The sequence below is a fragment of the Oncorhynchus nerka genome, linkage group LG12 (assembly GCF_034236695.1).
Source record: "Oncorhynchus nerka isolate Pitt River linkage group LG12, Oner_Uvic_2.0, whole genome shotgun sequence".
Taxonomy (NCBI): domain Eukaryota; kingdom Metazoa; phylum Chordata; class Actinopteri; order Salmoniformes; family Salmonidae; genus Oncorhynchus; species Oncorhynchus nerka.
This window is the reverse complement of record NC_088407.1, coordinates 4,679,616-4,698,131: the sequence shown is the minus strand read 5'-3', so window position 1 is coordinate 4,698,131 and position 18,516 is coordinate 4,679,616. Positions and strand designations below refer to the sequence as shown.

Sequence of the window (18,516 nt, the reverse complement as noted above, 5' to 3'; positions counted from 1 at the left end):
TGTTGTGATGGGGTCTAGTAGAGCTGTGTTGTGATGGGGTCTAGTAGAGCTGTGTTGTGATGGGGTCTAGTAGAGAGCTGTGTTGTGATGGGGTCTAGTAGAGCTGTGTTGTGATGGGGTCTAGTAGAGCTGTGTTGTGATGGGGTCTAGTAGAGCTGTGTTGTGATGGGGTCTAGTAGAGCTGTGTTGTGATGGGGTCTAGTAGAGCTGTGTTGTGATGGGGTCTAGTAGAGCTGTGTTGTGATGGGGTCTAGTAGAGCTGTGTTGTGATGTGCCGTGTCTGTCTCTTCTCTCCTTGGGATGGTGGAGGTACTGTTGTTTCAGAATGTGCGGCGGTGGACCTCTGTTGCTGAGGTGATGGGTGTTTGGGTCCCTGCCAAGTGTTGCATTCTTTAGGTCCTTGGCAAAGGTTCTGATACGGTCCTGATCACGATGTACATTATCATGTAGGTGTTCACATGTCAGAGTGGGATGGTGAGCCGTTCTGACGTTGAGCAGTGAGGTACAGTCTTGATTTATTTTGTCGATCAACTGTCCTGGGAAGTCTTTTCTTGGTAGGAGGGTAAACACAACTATATTGGTTGTTGGGAACATAGCCTGGGTCTAGTACTGCCCCAGATACATTTTCACCTTTGGCATGAAGGTCGTTTGTGCCAGTGTGGATGACGATGTTATCAGGTGTGTCAATCTTAGTCTGACTGAATAGCTGCATTGCATTGTCAGTTGTAGGACACCAGAACTTAAACACCTGGTGTCTAGGGAATCATCTTTCCTGGACTAAGAACTTCCCATTTGGAGCAGACTGGGAGGCTGGTAGGTTGACCTGGGCTGGAACAGACTGGGAGGCTGATTGGTTGACTTGGGCTAGAGCAGACTGGGAGGCTGATTGGTTGACCTGGGCTGGAACAGACTGGGAGGCTGATTGGTTGACTTGGGCTGGAACAGACTGGGAGGCTGATTGGTTGACTTGGGCTGGAACAGACTGGGAGGCTGATTGGTTGACCTGGGCTGGAACAGACTTGGAGGCTGATTGGTTGACCTGGGCTGGAGCAGAATGGGAGGCTGGTAGGTTGACCTGGGCTGGAACAGACTGGGAGGCTGATTGGTTGACCTGGGCTGAAGCAGACTGGGAGGCTGGTAGGTTGACCTGGGCTGGAACAGACTGGGAGGTTGATTGGTTGACCTGGGCTGGAGCAGACTGGGAGGCTGGTAGGTTGACCTGGGCTGGAGCAGACTGGGAGGCTGATTGGTTGACTTGGGCTGGAACAGACTGGGAGGCTGATTGGTTGACCTGGGCTGGAACAGACTTGGAGGCTGATTGGTTGACCTGGGCTGGAGCAGAATGGGAGGCTGGTAGGTTGACCTGGGCTGGAACAGACTGGGAGGTTGATTGGTTGACCTGGGCTGGAGCAGACTGGGAGGCTGGTAGGTTGACCTGGGCTGGAACAGACTGGGAGGTTGATTGGTTGACCTGGGCTGGAGCAGACTGGGAGGCTGGTAGGTTGACCTGGGCTGGAACAGACTGGGAGGCTGATTGGTTGACCTGGGCTGAAGCAGACTGGGAGGCTGGTAGGTTGACCTGGGCTGGAACAGACTGGGAGGTTGATTGGTTGACCTGGGCTGGAGCAGACTGGGAGGCTGGTAGGTTGACCTGGGCTGGAGCAGACTGGGAGGCTGGTAGGTTGACCTGGGCTGGAGCAGACTGGGAGGCTGATTGGTTGACTTGGGCTGGAGCAGACTGGGAGGCTGATTGGTTGACCTGGGCTGAAGCAGACTGGGAGGCTGATTGGTTGACTTGGGCTTGAACAGACTGGGAGCCTGATTGGTTGACTTGGGCTGGAACAGACTGGGAGGCTGATTGGTTGACTTGGGCTGGAACAGACTGGGAGGCTGATTGGTTGACCTGGGCTGGAACAGACTGGGAGGCTGGTAGGTTGACCTGGGCTGGAACAGACTGGGAGGCTGATTGGTTGACCTGGGCTGGAACAGACTTGGAGGCTGATTGGTTGACCTGGGCTGGAGCAGAATGGGAGGCTGGTAGGTTGACCTGGGCTGGAGCAGACTGGGAGGCTGGTTGTTTGACCTGGGCTGGAAAAGACTGGGAGGCTGATTGGTTGACCTGGGCTGTGACAGACTGGGAGACTGGTATTCTGACCTGGGCTAGAGCAGACTGGGATGCTGATTGGTTGACCTGGGCTGGAACAGACGGGGAGGCTGATTGGTTGACCTGGGCTGGAGCAAACTGGGAGGCTGGTATTCTGACCTGGGCTAGAGCAGACTGGGAGGCTGATTGGTTGACCTGGGCTGGAACAGACGGGGAGGCTGATTGGTTGACCTGGGCTGGAGCAGACTGGGAGGCTGGGATTCTGACCTGGGCTGGAGCAGACTGGGAGGCTGATTGGTTGACCTGGGCTGAAACAGACTGGGAGGCTGATTGGTTGACCTGGGCTGGAACAGACTGGGAGGCTGATTGGTTGACCTGGGCTAGAGCAGACTGGGAGGCTGATTGGTTGACCTGGGCTGAAACAGACTGGGAGGCTGATTGGTTGACCTGGGCTGGAACAAACTGGGAGGCTGATTGGTTGACTTGGGCTGGAACAGACTGGGAGGCTGGTATTCTGACCTGGGCTGGAGCAGACTGGGAGGATGATTGGTTGACCTGGGCTGAAACAGACTGGGAGGCTGATTGGTTGACCTGGGCTGGAGCAGACTGGGAGGCTGATTGGTTGACCTGGGCTGGAACAAACCGGGAGGCTGGTTAGTTGACCTGGGCTGGAGCAGACTGGGAGGCTGGTATTCTGATCTGGGCTGTAGCAGACTGGGAGGCTGATTGGTTGACTTGGGCTAGAGCAGACTGGGAGGCTTATTGGTTGACCTGGGCTGGAACAGACTGGGAGGCTGATTGGTTGACTTGGGCTGGAACAGACTGGGAGGCTGATTGGTTGACTTGGGCTGGAACAGACTGGGAGGCTGATTGGTTGACCTGGGCTGGAACAGACTTGGAGGCTGATTGGTTGACCTGGGCTGGAGCAGAATGGGAGGCTGGTAGGTTGACCTGGGCTGGAGCAGACTGAGAGGCTGGTTGGTTGACCTGGGCTGGAACAGACTGGGAGGCTGATTGGTTGACTTGGGCTGGAGCAGACTGGGAGGCTGGTAGGTTGACCTGGGCTGGAGCAGACTGGGAGGCTGGTTGGTTGACCTGGGCTGGAGCAGACTGGGAGGCTGGTAGGTTGACCTGGGCTGGAGCAGACTGGGAGGCTGGTAGGTTGACCTGGGCTGGAGCAGACTGGGAGGCTGGTAGGTTGACCTGGGCTGGAGCAGACTGGGAGGCTGGTTGGTTGACCTGGGCTGGAAAAGACTGGGAGGCTGATTGGTTGACCTGGGCTGGAGCAAACCGGGAGGCTGGTTAGTTGACCTGGGCTGGAACAGACTGGGAGGCTGATTGGTTGACCTGGGCTGAAACAGACTGGGAGGCTGATTGGTTGACCTGGGCTGGAACAGACGGGGAGGCTGATTGGTTGACCTGGGCTGGAGCAGACTGGGAGGCTGATTGGTTGACCTGGGGTGGAGCAGACTGGGAGGCTGGGATTCTGACCTGGGCTGGAGCAGACTGGGAGGCTGATTGGTTGACCTGGGCTGAAACAGACTGGGAGGCTGATTGGTTGACCTGGGCTGGAACAGACTGGGAGGCTGATTGGTTGACTTGGGCTAGAGCAGACTGGGAGGCTGATTGGTTGACCTGGGCTGGAACAGACTGGGAGGCTGATTGGTTGACTTGGGCTGGAACAGACTGGGAGGCTGGATTCTGACCTGGGCTGGAGCAGACTGGGAGGCTGATTGGTTGACCTGGGCTGAGCAAACTGGGAGGCTGATTGGTTGACCTTGGGATGGAACAGATGGGAGGCTGATTGGTTGACCTGGGCTGGAGCAGACTGGGAGGCTGGTAGGTTGACCTGGGCTGGAACAGACTGGGAGGCTGATTGGTTGACCTGGGCTGGAACAGACTGGGAGGCTGGTAGGTTGACCTGGGCTGGAGCAGACTGGGAGGCTGGTAGGTTGACCTGGGCTGGAGCAGATGGGAGGCTGATTGGTTGACCTGGGCTGGAGCAGACTGGGAGGCTGGTATTTTGACCTGGGCTGGAGCAGACTGGGAGGCTGGTATTCTGATCTGGGCTGTAACAGACTGGGAGGCTGATTGGTTGACTTGGGCTAGGGCAGACTGGGAGGCTGATTGGTTGAAACAGACTGGGAGGCTGATTGGTTGACTTGGGCTAGGGGCAAACTGGGAGGCTGATTGGTTGACTTGGGCTGGAACAGACTGGGAGGCTGATTGGTTGACCTGGGCTGGAACAGACTGGGAGGCTGATTGGTTGACCTGGGCTGAAACAGACTGGGAGGCTGATTGGTTGACCTGGGCTGGAGCAGACTGGGAGGCTGATTGGTTGACCTGGGCTGGAGCAAACCGGGAGGCTGGTTAGTTGACCTGGGCTGGAGCAGACTGGGAGGCTGGTATTCTGATCTGGGCTGTAGCAGACTGGGAGGCTGATTGGTTGACTTGGGCTAGAGCAGACTGGGAGGCTGATTGGTTGACCTGGGCTGGAACAGACTGGGAGGCTGATTGGTTGACCTGGGCTGGAACAGACTTGGAGGCTGATTGGTTGACCTTGGCTGGAGCAGAATGGGAGGCTGGTAGGTTGACCTGGGCTGGAGCAGACTGAGAGGCTGGTTGGTTGACCTGGGCTGGAACAGACTGGGAGGCTGATTGGTTGACTTGGGCTGGAGCAGACTGGGAGGCTGATTGGTTGACCTGGGCTGGAGCAGACTGGGAGGCTGGTTGGTTGACCTGGGCTGGAGCAGACTGGGAGGCTGGTAGGTTGACCTGGGCTGGAGCAGACTGGGAGGCTGGTTGGTTGACCTGGGCTGGAGCAGACTGGGAGGCTGGTAGGTTGACCTGGGCTGGAGCAGACTGGGAGGCTGGTAGGTTGACCTGGGCTGGAGCAGACGGGGAGGCTGGTAGGTTGACCTGGGCTGGAGCAGACTGGGAGGCTGGTTGGTTGACCTGGGCTGGAAAAGACTGGGAAGCTGATTGGTTGACCTGGGCTGTGACATACTGGGAGGCTGGTAGGTTGACCTGGGCTGGAGCAGACTGGGAGACTGGTATTCTGACCTGGGCTAGAGCAGACTGGGATGCTGATTGGTTGACCTGGGCTGGAACAGACGGGAGGCTGATTGGTTGACCTGGGCTGGAGCAGACTGGGAGGCTGATTGGTTGACCTGGGCTGGAGCAGACTGGGAGGCTGGGAGGCCTATTGGTGACCTGGGCTGGAGCAGACTGGGAGGCTGGTTGGTTGACCTGGGCTGGAGCAGACTGGGAGGCTGATTGGTTGACCTGGGCTGGAAAAGACTGGGAGGCTGATTGGTTGACCTGGGCTGTGACAGACTGGGACTGGTATTCTGACCTGGGCTAGAGCAGACTGGGATGCTGATTGGTTGACCTGGGCTGGAACAGACGGGAGGCTGATTGGTTGACCTGGGCTGGAGCAAACTGGGAGGCTGGTATTCTGACCTGGGCTGAGCAGACTGGGAGGCTGATTGGTTGACCTGGGCTGGAACAGACGGGGAGGCTGATTGGTTGACCTGGGCTGGAGCAGACTGGGAGGCTGGGATTCTGACCTGGGCTGGAGCAGACTGGGAGGCTGATTGGTTGACCTGGGCTGAAACAGACTGGGAGGCTGATTGGTTGACCTGGGCTGGAACAGACTGGGAGGCTGATTGGTTGACTTGGGCTAGAGCAGACTGGGAGGCTGATTGGTTGACCTGGGCTGAAACAGACTGGGAGGCTGATTGGTTGACCTGGGCTGGAACAAACTGGGAGGCTGATTGGTTGACTTGGGCTGGAACAGACTGGGAGGCTGGTATTCTGACCTGGGCTGGAGCAGACTGGGAGGATGATTGGTTGACCTGGGCTGAAACAGACTGGGAGGCTGATTGGTTGACCTGGGCTGGAGCAGACTGGGAGGCTGATTGGTTGACCTGGGCTGGAACAGACTGGGAGGCTGATTGGTTGACTTGGGCTGGAACAGACTGGGAGGCTGGTATTCTGACCTGGGCTGGAGCAGACTGGGAGGCTGATTGGTTGACCTGGGCTGGAGCAAACCGGGAGGCTGGTTAGTTGACTTGGGATAGAGCAGATGGGAGGCTGATTGGTTGACCTGGGCTGGAGCAGACTGGGAGGCTGGTAGGTTGACCTGGGCTGGAACAGACTGGGAGGCTGATTGGTTGACCTGGGCTGGAACAGACTGGGAGGCTGGTAGGTTGACCTGGGCTGGAGCAGACTGGGAGGCTGGTAGGTTGACCTGGGCTAGAGCAGATGGGAGGCTGATTGGTTGACCTGGGCTGGAGCAGACTGGGAGGCTGGTATTTTTGACCTGGGCTGGAGCAGACTGGGAGGCTGGTATTCTGATCTGGGCTGTAACAGACTGGGAGGCTGATTGGTTGACTTGGGCTAGGGCAGACTGGGAGGCTGATTGGTTGACTTGGGCTGGAACAGACTGGGAGGCTGATTGGTTGACCTGGGCTGGAACAGACTGGGAGGCTGCTTGGTTGACTTGGGCTAGAGCAGACTGGGAGGCTGATTGGTTGACCTGGGCTGGAACAGACTGGGAGGCTGATTGGTTGACTTGGGCTGGAACAGACTGGGAGGCTGATTGGTTGACCTGGGCTGAAACAGACTGGGAGGCTGATTGGTTGACCTGGGCTGGAGCAGACTGGGAGGCTGATTGGTTGACCTGGGCTGGAGCAAACCGGGAGGCTGGTTAGTTGACCTGGGCTGGAGCAGACTGGGAGGCTGGTATTCTGATCTGGGCTGTAGCAGACTGGGAGGCTGATTGGTTGACTTGGGCTAGAGCAGACTGGGAGGCTGATTGGTTGACCTGGGCTGGAACAGACTGGGAGGCTGATTGGTTGACCTGGGCTGGAACAGACTTGGAGGCTGATTGGTTGACCTTGGCTGGAGCAGAATGGGAGGCTGGTAGGTTGACCTGGGCTGGAGCAGACTGAGAGGCTGGTTGGTTGACCTGGGCTGGAACAGACTGGGAGGCTGATTGGTTGACTTGGGCTGGAGCAGACTGGGAGGCTGATTGGTTGACCTGGGCTGGAGCAGACTGGGAGGCTGGTTGGTTGACCTGGGCTGGAGCAGACTGGGAGGCTGGTAGGTTGACCTGGGCTGGAGCAGACTGGGAGGCTGGTTGGTTGACCTGGGCTGGAGCAGACTGGGAGGCTGGTAGGTTGACCTGGGCTGGAGCAGACTGGGAGGCTGGTAGGTTGACCTGGGCTGGAGCAGACGGGGAGGCTGGTAGGTTGACCTGGGCTGGAGCAGACTGGGAGGCTGGTTGGTTGACCTGGGCTGGAAAAGACTGGGAAGCTGATTGGTTGACCTGGGCTGTGACATACTGGGAGGCTGGTAGGTTGACCTGGGCTGGAGCAGACTGGGAGACTGGTATTCTGACCTGGGCTAGAGCAGACTGGGATGCTGATTGGTTGACCTGGGCTGGAACAGACGGGGAGGCTGATTGGTTGACCTGGGCTGGAGCAGACTGGGAGGCTGATTGGTTGACCTGGGCTGGAGCAGACTGGGAGGCTGGGATTCTGACCTGGGCTGGAGCAGACTGGGAGGCTGATTGGTTGACCTGGGCTGAAACAGACTGTGAGGCTGATTGGTTGACCTGGGCTGGAACAGACTGGGAGGCTGCTTGGTTGACTTGGGCTAGAGCAGACTGGGAGGCTGATTGGTTGACCTGGGCTGGAACAGACTGGGAGGCTGATTGGTTGACTTGGGCTGGAACAGACTGGGAGGCTGGTATTCTGACCTGGGCTGGAGCAGACTGGGAGGCTGATTGGTTGACCTGGGCTGAAACAGACTGGGAGGCTGATTGGTTGACCTGGGCTGGAGCAGACTGGGAGGCTGATTGGTTGACCTGGGCTGGAGCAAACCGGGAGGCTGGTTAGTTGACTTGGGATAGAGCAGATGGGAGGCTGATTGGTTGACCTGGGCTGGAGCAGACTGGGAGGCTGGTAGGTTGACCTGGGCTGGAACAGACTGGGAGGCTGATTGGTTGACCTGGGCTGGAACAGACTGGGAGGCTGATTGGTTGACTTGGGCTGGAACAGACTGGGAGGCTGGTGCAGTGTCATCAGGCTGTGTGGTGGCTATGCTGGTAATGTAGCAATAGATGCTCTGCTCTCCTCCCTGAACTGTTTCATCTCTTCTTTGAGATTCTGGACAGTGTCCTCTTGAAGCTTGTTCTCTCTGAGTTCTATGACCTCTGCTTCGACTAGAGAGAGGGTGTTGTGGAAACGTTGCATAGCAGGTGTTCTTGGTGTTGTCGACATGTCCTTGGCTCTGTCTGCTGCAGGTGAGGTAGGTAGAGGGACACTGAGGGGCTTCTTGCTGGGTCACAGAGACTGTTGGGTGCCCTTTTCTCCACCATCTCCCTCCTTGACTTTCTCCTCAGCTTCTGAGATGAGTTCAGCTTCTACTTTTAGGATAGCAAATATATTCTCTAAATCCTGGAGGCTTGAATCATTGCCGTGTATCAATACAGTTCCATTATTGTAGAAGTTTACTGTTTGATATGTGTCGCTCTGGTCAACTTCTTCAAAAATGCTGATCTGACATCCTTGGCTGATGCCTCTCTTTGCTTGAGAAATGGTTGCAAATAACTATTTTCCATATGTGCCCTCTCTGCTCTTGTTTTTTTGCCACTGGGAAGATTTGCAAACAGGCATTCGTGGTTCTGTCCCATTATCAAAGCGGTGAAACTTTTCTTACCTTTCTCCATTTTGGATGTCTGGTGGGTAAACAATTTCCATAGCAACACTGGTGATGTTGGCTACAACGTCGCAATAGAAGCCCACCTTTCCCAAACACAGCTATTGTTTCTTGCATTATTGTCTCTTGTGTCTTTAGAGAGCAGGTTTACTGTGATGACCTTTTGTCTTCCTTCCTTCCTTTTGTCTTTCTATTGTGTTGTTAACTAATTCAAATTTGTTAGCTAGTTAGCTTATTTTAGAAGAGGCCCTAGCAACTGCTTAGCAATTGGTAAACAATCCAGATAGCTAACTGCTCAATACTATTATATTACAAGCCTATCTTCTTCATGTGTTGCTTGTTTTGTCTTCCATTCAGTCTTGCAGTTTATTTATTTTTCCCCCTCTTAAAACCACTACATTTCAATATTTGCAGGAGGACTTTTTTTCCAGCAGCTGCTGCTGAACTCTCTATTTTCTCTCTCCTTCTACCTCTCTCTCTCTCTCTCTCTCTCTCTCTCTCTCTCTCTCCCTCTCTCACTCCCTCTCCCCCTCTCCCCCTTTCTCTCCTCCCTTTCTCTCTCTCTCCTCCCTTTCTCTCTCTCTCTCTCTCTCTCTCTCTCTCTCTCTCTCTCTCTCTCGCTCCTTCTCTCTCTCTCTCCAGCTGCTCTGGGAGACTCAACAAAAACAAAGAGCCCTGTGAGGGAGGGACCACCTGCTCAGAGAGGATTGTGGGTAGGAGCTACCGTACACTTTACAGTTGAGCCAGGAGCAGTAGGAGTGTGTGTGTGTGTGTGTGTAACGGGAAGGGAAATGATGAGGTTCTGTCTCTGTAGGAAGTGTCTGGGCTGAGCGTCCGTGGCATGGCTGAACGGTTGTATGCGCCCCATGTCTCCCTGCCTGCCTGTCTCCCTGCCTGTCCCCCTGCCTGTCTCCCTGTCTCCCTGCCTGTCTCCCTGCCTGTCTCCCTGCCTGCCTGTCTCCCTGCCTGCCTGTCTCCCTGCCTACCTGTCTCCCTGCCTGTCTCCCTGCCTGTCTCCCTGTCTCCCTGCCTGTCTCCCTGCCAGCCTGTCTCCCTGCCTGTCTCCCTGTCTCCCTGCCTGCCTGTCTCCCTGCCTGTCTCCCTGTCTCCCTGCCTGTCTCCCTGTCTCCCTGCCTGCCTGTCTCCCTTCTGCCTGTCTCCCTGCCTGTCTCCCTGTCTCCCTGCCTGTCCCCTGCCAGCCTGTCTCCCTGCCAGCCTGTCTCCCTGTCTCCCTGCCTGCCTGTCTCCCTGCCTGCCTGTCTCCCTGCCTGTCCCCCTGCCTGTCTCCCTGCCTGTCTCCCTGCCTGTCTCCCTGCCTGCCTGTCTCCCTGCCTGCCTGTCTCCCTGCCTGTCCCCCTGCCTGTCCCCCTGCCTGTCCCCCTGCCTGTCTCCCTGCCTGTCTCCCTGCCTGTCTCCCTGCCTGCCTGTCTCCCTGCCTGCCTGTCTCCCTACCTGTCTCCCTGTCTCCCTGCCTGTCTCCCCGCCAGCCTGTCTCCCTGCCTGTCTCCCTGCCTGTCTCCCTGCCTGTCTCCCTGTCTCCCTGCCTGTTTCCCTGCCAGCCTGTCTCCCTGTCTCCCTGCCTGCCTGTCTCCCTTCTGCCTGTCTCCCTGCCTGTCTCCCTGTCTCCCTGCCTGTCTCCCTGCCTGCCTGTCTCCCTTCTGCCTGTCTCCCTGCCTGTCTCCCTGTCTCCCTGCCTGTCTCCCTGCCAGCCTGTCTCCCTGTCTCCCTGCCTGCCTGTCTCCCTTCTGCCTGTCTCCCTGCCTGTCTCCCTGCCTGTCTCCCTGCCTGTCTCCCTGCCTGCCTGTCTCCATGTCTCCCTGCCTGCCTGTCTCCATGTCTCCCTGCCTGCCTGTCTCCCTTCTGCCTGTCTCCCTGCCTGTCTCCCTGCCTGTCTCCCTGCCTGCCTGTCTCCCTGCCTGTCTCCCTGCCTGCCTGTCTCCCTTCTGCCTGTCTCCCTGCCTGTCTCCCTGTCTCCCTGCCTGTCTCCCTGTCTCCCTGCCTGCCTCTCTCCCTGCCTGCCTGTCTCCCTGCCTGCCTGACGAACGGACAGTGGTTGGAGTCTCAGTCCTCTGCAGTCCATAAACGCTCCACGCTACATTAGAGCCCAAAGCCTTTCCACATGTTGTTTGCAGAAGGCCTCTATGGTACTTAAAGACCAATTCCTATAACCAACCATACACTGACTGAACATCTCTCTCTCTCTCTCTCTCTCTCTCTCTCTCTCTCTCTCTCTCTCTCTCTCTCTCTCTCTCTCTCTCTCTCTCTCTCTCTCTCTCTCTCTCTCTCTCTCTCCCGCTGTCCCATGGTCCATACACTCACACTGACTGAACCACTGTGGGACTGTGAGGCAATGGGGTTGTGTGGCAGTAGGTCTGTGGGTCTGTGGGTCTGTGGGCAGTGGGTCTGTGGGTCTGTGGGCAGTGGGTCTGTGGGTCTGTGGGCAGTGGGTCTGTGGGTCTGTGGGCAGTGGGTCTGTGGGGCTGTGGGTCAATGGGGCTGTGGGGCTGTGGGGCTGTGGGGGGGCTGTGGGGCTGTGGGGCTGTGGGGCTGTGGGGCTGTGGTGCTGTGGGGCTGTGGGTCAATGGGGCTGTGGGGCTGTGGGGCTGTGGGTCTGTGGGTCTGTGGGGCTGTGGGGCTGTGGGGCTGTGGGTCTGTGGGGCTGTGGGGCTGTGGGTCTGTGGGGCTGTGGGGCTGTGGGGCTGTGGGGCTGTGGGTCAATGGGACTGTGGGTCAGATGTTGGGCACTGTGATGTGATTCAGGTAGAGTAGGGTAATTAGGGAACAGCTAGACAGAGCAGAGATAGACCCTGAACACTAAGGAACACTAACCAAACAAACTATCTGGACTAACTAAACTAATTGAACTCTGAAAACTAACTAAACTAACTGAACCAACTGAACTAAGTAACTGAACTAATTAAACTAACTAACTGAACTAACCTACTAAACTAACTAAACTAACTGAACTTAATCAACTTACTGAACTAACCTACTGAACTAACTGAACTAACTAACTCAGCTAACTAAACTAACTGAAATAACTGAACTAAGTAACGGAACTTACGGAACTTAATAAACTAACTCAACTAACCAAATTAATTAACTGACTAAACTAACTAACTAACTAACTAACTAAACTAACTGAACTAACTAACTAACTAAACTAACTGAACTAACGAACCATATTAACTAACTATCTAAACTAACTGAACTAACTGAGATTAACTAACTAAACTAACTAACTGAACTAACAAACCTACTGGATAAACCAAACAAACTGAACAAACTTTCTGAACTAATCTACTCAACTAACTGAACTAACTAAACTAACTAAACTAACAGAACTAACTAAACTAACTGAACTAAATGAACTAACTAACTAAACTAATTCAACTGAAACTAATAACTGAACTAACCTAAACTAACTAAACTAACTAAACAAACCTAACTGAACTAAAACTAAACTAACTAAACTAACAAACTTTCTGAACTAACTCAATTAACTAACTAACTAACTGAACTAACTGAAATAACTAACTGAACCTAAATAAACTAACTAACTGAAACTAACTGAAATAACTAACTAACTGAACTATCTAACTGAACTAACTGAACTAACTGAACTAAACTAACAAACTAAAACTAAAACTGAACTAACTGAACTAACTGAACTAAACTAACTAATGAACTAACTGAACTAACATTAAATTAACTGAACTAACTGAACTATCTGAACTAACTGAACTAAACTAATCTAACTGACTATCTGATCTGAACTAACTGAACAAACAGAACTAACTAAACTAACTAAACTAACTGAACTAATTAAACTAACTGAACTAACTGAACTAACTAACTAAACTAATTGAACTAAACTAACTAACTGAACTAACTAAACTAATCTAACTGAACTAAAACTAACTGAACTAAACTAACTGAACTAACTGAACTAACTAAACTAATCTAACTAACTAACTGAACTATCTGAAACTGAACTAAACTAATCTAACTGAATCTGAACTAACTGAACTGAACTAAACTAATCTAACTGAACTAACTGAAATAACTAACTGAACTAAACTAACTGAACTAAACTAACTAACTGAACTAACTGAACTAACTAACTGAACTAACTATTCTAAAACTAACTGAACTAAACTAACTAACTGAACTAACTGAAATAACTAACTGAACTAACTGAACTAACTGAACTAAACTAATCTAACTGAACTAAAACTAACTAACTGAACTAACTAACTGAACTAACTAACTATCTAAAGGGAACAAATGAAAACACAACTCATTAAGAAAGTAAATGGAACCACACAAACTGACGGCGAACTAAAGTTCCAGTGATTTAGTCTCCAGGTTCCATCATCTAGTCCCAGTTCCATTCCTGTTGTATAGGTGGTCCTATATATATATGTGTATATGTATATAGGATATATATCTATCTATATCATGTATATATATGGTGGTCCTATATATATGATATATGTATATAGGATATATATCTATCATGTCTATATATTGTGGTCCTATATATATGTATATAGGATATAGGATATATATCTATCTATATCATGTCTATATATGGTGGTCCTTCCCTCCGACACTCCATCAGGAGGTACGTTGTTGTGAAGTATGCTGGGTAATGACTACACTAATCAACCACCTGTCGCAGCGCTCGCTCGCGCCGATCCAACGTGCCAAGTATTCACACACACACACACACACACACACACACACGCACACACACTGCCCAGATGTGTCCATCCCTTTAGCAGAGCAGAGCGGGTGGGGGTGGGGGGGGGGGAATGAGGAATGAGGCCCAGTTCCTAACAGTAAGTAAAACTGTACTGAAAAACTGTGATTATACCATCATCATTGGCGGTATAATCAACAGTAAAATACTCTGAATTTTTTTTTACTGCAGCACAATGTAAATGGTGGTGCATTGTGGGAAAATGTTGTTGGCTTAGAAGTAATTGCTGTATTTTGAAAGATAGTGTAATTCAACCCCACAGAATACAGTGACATACTGTGCATGGTGTTGTTGTTTCTCTCTCATTAACATATTTTGAGGCGTGTCTTGTAAAGGGGCTATATTTGTTGCACCCATGAGTGAGAATGCTGTACAAAACAAGCACTCCTATGAGGTTATAATGCCCACACATTTAAAATGTATAGGGGACAGATTGGAATGGCAGGAAGTCATAACCCTTAAATGGTTGAGCATGTTGCCATGTTCTTTTGGTCTGTTTAACCATGGAGTCCCTGCCAGTTTGGAAGCCTTGGTTAATTAAGGCCTCTAGAATAGTGTCAACCTGATACATTATTATATTACTGTAGGTGTACTGTAATATACTGTATTTATATTACTGTAGGTGTACTGTGATATACTGTATTTATATTACTGTAGGTGTACTGTAATATACTGTATTTATATTACTGTAGGTGTACTGTGATATACTGTATTTATATTACTGTAGGTGTACTGTAATATACTGTATTTATATTACTGTAGATGTACTGTAATATACTGTATTTATATTACTGTAGGTGTACTGTAATATACTGTATTTATATTACTGTAAATGTACTGTAATATACTGTATTTATATTACTGTAGGTGTACTGTGATATACTGTATTTATATTACTGTAGGTGTACTGTAATATACTGTATTTATATTACTGTAGGTGTACTGTAATATAATACTGTATTTATATTACTGTAGGTGTACTGTAATATACTGTATTTATATTACTGTAGGTGTACTGTAATATACTGTATTTATATTACTGTAGGTGTACTGTAATATACTGTATTTATATTACTGTAGGTGTACTGTAATATGATACTGTATTTATATTACTGTAGGTGTACTGTAATATGATACTGTATTTATATTACTGTAGGTGTACTGTAATATACTGTATTAATATTACTGTAGGTGTACTGTAACATAATACTGTATTTATATTACTGTAATATACTGTATTTATATTACTGTAAATGTACTGTAATATACTGTATTTATATTACTGTAGATGTACTGTAATATACTGTATTTATATTACTGTAGGTGTACTGTAATATACTGTATTTATATTACTGTAGGTGTACTGTAATATGATTGTATTTATATTACTGTAGGTGTACTGTAATATAATACTGTATTTATATTACTGTAGGTGTAGTGTAATATACTGTATTTATATTACTGTAGGTGTACTGTAATATGATACTGTATTTATATTACTGTAGGTGTACTGTAATATACTGTATTTATATTACTGTAGGTGTACTGTAATATATACTGTATTTATATTACTGTAGGTGTACTGTAATATTACTGTATGTACTGTAATATATTTTATATTACTGTAGGTGTACTGTAATATGATACTGTATTTATATTACTGTAGGTGTACTGTAATATGTAATATACTGTATTTATATTACTGTAGGTGTACTGTAATATACTGTATTTATATTACTGTAGGTGTACTGTAATATACTGTATTTATATTACTGTAAATGTACTGTAATATACTGTATTTATATTACTGTAGGTGTACTGTAATATACTGTATTTATATTACTGTAGGTGTACTGTAATATACTGTATTTATATTACTGTAGGTGTACTGTAATATACTGTATTTATATTACTGTAGGTGTACTGTAATATACTGTATTTATATTACTGTAGGTGTACTGTAATATACTGTATTTATATTACTGTAGGTGTACTGTAATATACTGTATTTATATTACTGTAGGTGTACTGTAATATACTGTATTTATATTACTGTAGGTGTACTGTAATATACTGTATTTATATTACTGTAGGTGTACTGTAATATACTACTGTATTTATATTACTGTAGGTGTACTGTAATATACTGTATTTATATTACTGTAATATACTGTATTTATATTACTGTAAATGTATGATACTGTATTTATATTACTGTAAATGTACTGTAATATACTGTATTTATATTACTGTAGGTGTACTGTAATATACTGTATTTATATTACTGTAATATACTGTATTTATATTACTGTAAATGTACTGTAATATACTGTATTTATATTACTGTAAATGTACTGTGATATACTGTATTTATATTACTGTAGGTGTACTGTAATATACTGTATTTATATTACTGTAGATGTACTGTAATATACTGTATTTATATTACTGTAGGTGTACTGTAATATACTGTATTTATATTACTGTAAATGTACTGTGATATACTGTATTTATATTACTGTAGGTGTACTGTAATATACTGTATTTATATTACTGTAGGTCTACTGTAATATACTGTATTTATATTACTGTAGGTGTACTATAATATACTGTATTTATATTACTGTAGGTGTACTGTAATATGATACTGTATTTATATTACTGTAGGTGTACTGTAATATACTGTATTTATATTACTGTAGGTGTACTGTAATATGATACTGTATTTATATTACTGTAGGTGTACTGTAATATACTACTGTATTTATATTACTGTAGGTGTACTGTAATATAATACTGTATTTATATTACTGTAATATATACTGTATTTATATTACTGTAAATGTACTGTGATATACTGTATTTATATTACTGTAAATGTACTGTAATATGATACTGTATTTATATTACTGTAGGTGTACTGTAATATGACTGTATTTATATTACTGTAGATGTACTGTAATATACTGTATTTATATTACTGTAGGTGTACTGTAATATACTGTATTTATATTACTGTAAATGTACTGTGATATACTGTATTTATATTTCTGTAGTTCTACTGTAATATACTGTATTTATATTACTGTAGGTGTACTATAATATACTGTATTTATATTACTGTAGGTGTACTGTAATATGATACTGTATTTATATTACTGTAGGTGTACTGTAATATACTGTATTTATATTAATGTAGGTGTACTGTAATATGATACTGTATTTATATTACTGTAGGTGTACTGTAATATGATACTGTATTTATATTACTGTAAATGTACTGTATATACTGTATTTATATTACTGTAGGTGTACTGTAATATACTGTATTTATATTACTCTAAATGTACTGTAATATACTGTATTAATATTACTGTAGGTGTACTGTAATATGATACTGTATTTATATTACTGTAGGTGTACTGTAATATACCGTATTTATATTACTCTAGGTGTACTGTAATATATAATGTGTTAATATTACTGTAGGTGTACTGTAATATACTGTATTTATATTACTGTAGATGTAATATACTGTATTTATATTACTGTAGGTGTACTGTAATATACTGTATTTATATTACTGTAGGTGTACTATAATATACTGTATTTATATTACTGTAGGTGTACTGTAATATACTGTATTTATATTACTGTAGGTGTACTGTAATATGATACTGTATTTATATTAGTGTAGGTGTACTGTAATATACTGTATTTATATTACTGTAGGTGTACTGTAATATGATACTGTATTTATATTACTGTAGGTGTAACGGTTTTCTATTGGTGAAGGAGAGTCGGACCAAACTGCAGCGTGTAGATTTCGCTCCATGTTTAATAAAACAACGTAACACGAATCAAAATATAAACTCAACAAAACAATAAACGTAATGAAAACCGAAACAGCCTAAACTGGTGCAAACTAACACAGACTCAGGACATCAAGACACTAAGGACAATCACCCACAATACAACCAAAGAATATGGCTGCCTAAATATGGTTCCCAATCAGAGACAACGGTAAACACCTGCCTCTGATTGAGAACCACTTCAGACAGCCATAGACTCTCCCAGAACACCCCACTAAGATACAATCCCACTAAGCTACACACCACATACAAAAACCCATGTCACACCCTGGCCTGACCAAAACATAAAGAAAAACACAAAATACTTCGACCAGGGCGTGACAGAACCCCCCCCCCCAAGGTGCGGACTCCCGAACGCACCTCAAAACAATAGGGAGGGTCCGGGTGGGCGTCTGTCCATGGTGGCGGCTCCGGTGCGGGACGCGGACCCCACTCAAACATTGTCTTAGTCCCTCTTCCTCGCGTCCCTGGATAGTCCACCCTCGCCGCCCGACCATGGCCTAGTAGTCCTCACCCAGAAACCCACTGGACTGAGGAGCAGATCGGGACTGAAGGACAGCTCGGGACGGAGGCAGCTCGGGACTGAGGGAAGCTCGGGAGTGAGAGAAAGCTCGAGAGTGAGAGAAAGCTCGAGAGTGAGAGAAAGCTCGAGAGTGAGAGAAAGCTCAGGAGTGAGAGGAAGCTCAGGAGTGAGAGGAAGCTCAGGCAGGTTGAGGATCTACCAGCCTGGCTGGCTGGTGGTTCCGGGCAGATCCTGGAAGCTCAGATCCTGGCTGAGGTCCTGGCTGATGGATCTGGCACCTGGCTGAGATCCTGGCTGGCTGGTGGTTCCGGCAGATCCTGGCTGACTGGCAGATCCTGGCTGACTGGCGGATCCTGGCTGACAAGCGACTAGATCCTGTTGACTGGCAGATCCTGGCTGACTGGCGGATCTGGCTGGCTGACTGGCGGATCCTGGCTGACTGGCGGATCCTGGCTGACTGGCGGATCTGGCAGATCCTGGCTGACTGGCGGATCCTGGCTGACTGACGTATCCTGGCTGACAAGCG

General features: G+C 48.1%; 1 pseudogene; it reads right to left on the bottom strand.

Annotated features, from left to right (window-relative positions):
• Positions 1–11,145: 11,145 nt before the first annotated feature.
• Positions 11,146–18,516, bottom strand: part of LOC135574404 (zinc finger protein basonuclin-2-like) — a 115,260-nt pseudogene continuing 107,889 nt past the window's right edge.